The sequence below is a fragment of the Tupaia chinensis genome, unplaced genomic scaffold (genome assembly GCF_000334495.1).
Source record: "Tupaia chinensis unplaced genomic scaffold, TupChi_1.0 Scaffold000197_1, whole genome shotgun sequence".
In the NCBI taxonomy this organism is placed as follows: Eukaryota; Metazoa; Chordata; class Mammalia; order Scandentia; family Tupaiidae; genus Tupaia; species Tupaia belangeri.
This window is the reverse complement of record NW_006159672.1, coordinates 6,873,697-6,877,369: the sequence shown is the minus strand read 5'-3', so window position 1 is coordinate 6,877,369 and position 3,673 is coordinate 6,873,697. Positions and strand designations below refer to the sequence as shown.

The following is a 3,673-nucleotide window of genomic DNA, read 5'->3' as shown; positions in this document are numbered from 1 at the left end:
GTAGGTGGAGGTAGAGCTGGCAAATCTCATGGCAATCAATAGTGTGAGAGGCCGATGCTCCCCAGGTCCTCACAGAGCACAAGAAGGGGTGGGCTCTCAGCGCTGCATGTTCCCCTAAATGTTCCTTCCCTCTTGAAGCCAGGCTCCCATCTAAGGGGCTCCTTTATATCTGCTGCACAGCTTGTTATTTCTAAGGTCGCTCCCAGCTCAGCTCACTGCTGTGGTCCACCCACGACTGGTGGGACCTGTAGGAAAATCATTCCAACAACCTCCTTTGTACACAGCTGCTGACAGCTCACTCTTGTCAGCTGAGGGCAGGGAGGGAGATGCCATGCACATGGCAAAGGAGGCACAGGCCTCCCCCTGCCTTGAGGACAAGGAGTCACACTGTGCTGGAAAGGTGGGGCTGTGGGAACCCTGTTTCAGGAGGGCCGGAGGGACCGGCAGAGAACTGCTGACCAGAAGGGCAAGGGTGAGGTGAGAAGATCCTGGGGACCCAGGGGCACTGAGAGTCATGGACTGGAAGTGGGGGATCCCAAACCCACACTGTGGATCTTATGACCAGATCCATACTCCCAGGTCAAGGGCTTCTGAGCAACCAGGGCCTGCCCATGCCATTGTTTCACTCCCCAGGATCGCTGACTTCTCTCCAGCGTTCATTTATGGCTCTCCAGCCGAATCTAACTAGCCTCTTACAGCATCTGCCAGCTGCTTTATCACACTCTTGCCAGCTTGGCAGTCTTGTGAACCCAAGTCCAACATGGACACCTGATGCCCTGCTACTGGAGACCAGGAGGGTGCTATTCACCCTCTGCTCTTGGGACTTGCAGACATGCCTCCTAAATCAGAGCCTGTGCAGGTTCCTTGGAGGGCCGCCCTCATGGTGGAAGGGAATTGCCTTCAGGGACAGAGCCCTGTGAAGTCAGCCTGGGATGAAGTTTCTGGTCTGTAGGCCCCTTTGGGGGTATGGCCAGCAGGCTTCCACATCCTCTATCCCTTGAGAGTGGATCTGGATTACAAGTAGAAGTTGCTCCGGATTCCTCTCTTTTGTCTGCTTCTGGTTACCTCCCACTGACCAAATTCTGCACCTGCTTCCACACCCAACCCCCTCCTCTCCTAGTGTGAGGGGGTGTCCCATAGCAATCACAGGGATAGCGGCAGGCCCGTTACTCACAACGTTCTCGGGAACCTCAGCCCATGGAAAGCACCTTCCTCAGCCGTTGCTGCTCAGGTCCTGCAAGAGGTCAGAAAGGAATCGGGTTAAAAAATAAAAGCAGGGTAATAGTTATGCTGAATAAAAACATGCAATTATATGAAATAAAAGCCTGTAAAGTTATAATCACTAAATTATGTACTACATTTCTGGTTTCCTATATAGCAATAAATAAATAGAGACTGTAATTTATAACTGTAGAGTAGGCAATTACTTCTTCCACATATTTCTTTTTTAATAAGCACATAAGCAGCAGTGCATTGTACCTCCCTGTGATTATAATGAAATGAACAAACATCTCTCAGGTTTTTGAGCACTTCTGAGGAAGCACCATCATTGTTCCTTCATGTTTTTATTGAACAGACATTTATGAAATAGGTACAGAATCTGGGGCAAGATGTGGGATATCCAGGAGCCAGGACAAGGGCCAGATGGCAAGGTGCAGGGGCTGGAACATGGGGTGGCTCAGATTTCCTGACACTTCACAGAAGGTTACCCCGTTATCTCTCTACTCTGAGTTCCACCTCTAGTCACGCCACATGGGTCATATGTTGTTCACGATGGCCCTGCCCTGATGGGGCTGTGGGAGGGGCCCAGAGCAGGTACCCCTTCAGTGGAAGTAAAGCTTCCCTTAGGAGGCAGCATTGAGGGAACATGGGTGAATGTGGCAGTGTTTTCCAAAAGTCAGGTCATGACCCAACCTAGAATTCCACTGTCATGTCTAAACGTGAACTGAACAGAATATGCCAAGTCCAGCTTGTCTTGATGTCTAGCTGGCTCCTCAGTCCATAGTCTTGTATCTGCCCAGCTTAGAGTCCTCTACTCTAGCAAGGCCACAGAGGGACATGCAAGCCTGCATGGCCCCTCTTAGGGATACCCCACTCCCTGAGCTATTGTCCCAGGTGCTGGCCCTGTGCAGGGAAGAGGAGAGCCCTGATTTTATAGCATTTGCTCATTTCTGTCATGCACATACCCCACCATAGTTGATTTCAAGTTGCCACTGGAAAACAAACAAACAAACAAAAACCATCAAATTCCTGAGAATATAACAATGTACTCACTAGCTACTATAAGCCAATATCAGTCTGTAGGTGCTAGTGTGAGCTGGCGGTGCCCAGAAGATTCTCACCCTCTGCAGAGCTCCCACTCTCTCCAGCATGTCCAATGCCTCAGTCCTGGGAGCCATCAGTTGGTCTTGGCCCTGTGCTAAGAACAGACCCTGTTCTAGAGCTAGTGAGCTGGGAAAGACCCTCAACCTCATTGCCTACCTCCCACCTGCTTCTTCCAAAGCAGAAATGTGGGCCTAGGAAAAAGCCTTGCAGTTTGTGGACAGCTGACATGAGCCTGTGTTCTCCTTGACAGAATCTCATGCCCTAATGCATGGACTATTGCTTTGGGCAGGGTAGTCAGGCCTGGCCAGGTGCTGCAGAGGGCAGTTCTATTAGCCTTCTGAGACCTGAGGCATCACAGAAGGCTCTGAACATTCCAGAACGTGCCAAATGATAGAAAGAAAAGATATTGAATCATGGAAGTTGTACTAAGCAATGAAATACAAGCAAACTGTCATTTGTGGCCAGATGGAGTTTTAGGTCACGGACCTTCAATATTTTACAAGGATGCTCTAGAAAGTCAGAAGAATTCAGCTGATTCCACAGAAATAAATTGGCCTCTCTGCCCCCAAGGGTTGTAGTCAATTGCTGGGGTGGATGCAAAGATGGGTCAGTTAAGGAGTGTCTTAGTCCACTTGGGCTGTCTAACAAAATACCTGAGACCGGGTAGTTTATAAACAACAGGCATTTATTACTCACAGTTCTGGTGACTGGAAATCGGAGATCAAGACACCAGTTAATTAGGTGCCTAGTGAGGGCTGGTTCCTCATAGATGGTGCCTTCTCTGTGTCCTCACGTGATAGAAAAGGGCAAATGAGCTCCCCAGACTCCTTTTTATAAGGGCACTAATCCTGATCCCAAGAACTCCGATTTCATAACCTAATCACCTCTTATTACCAACACGCTGGGGATTAGATCTCAATGTATAAATTTCAGAGAGACAGACATTCAGCCCGTAGCAGGGAAGTTTCACAGCCACAGTAGGTAAGAGCAATAATGTGTCCTGGGGGCACCTGATGCTCACCCAACCAGATCCTGAAGGGCAGGACAGGGTCAATCAAAACCTTTAAAATGCCAAATAACTTTTCTCAAGGATGGTTGAGATACCTGGGGTTTTGGCTGGAATTTTCAGTCTGGAAATTGTTCTAAGTGTCTGTTTTCTCCTTCTGAGAGAGGATGCTGCTGTTACATAAAACCTTGAGTGAGGGGAAGCATACACACAGAAAACCACGCACCAGCCAGTGGGTGTCTGGTACCTCACACGGCAGGGTGGACATAGTAGCCTCTCAGTGTGATCTGTCCTCCCAAGGGCTGCTCTTGAATTGTCCATCTTTTTTTTTTTTTTTTTTTT

General features: G+C 48.9%; 1 long non-coding RNA gene across 1 annotated transcript in view; it reads right to left on the bottom strand.

Moving 5' to 3' along the window:
- Positions 1-3,673, bottom strand: part of LOC102486134 (uncharacterized) — a 51,424-nt gene that overhangs the window by 44,680 nt on the left and 3,071 nt on the right. Inside the window, exon 2 of the long non-coding RNA XR_334320.1 lies at positions 1,175-1,234. This is a non-coding gene — a long non-coding RNA (uncharacterized LOC102486134). The remainder of the gene's footprint in view (positions 1-1,174; positions 1,235-3,673) is intronic.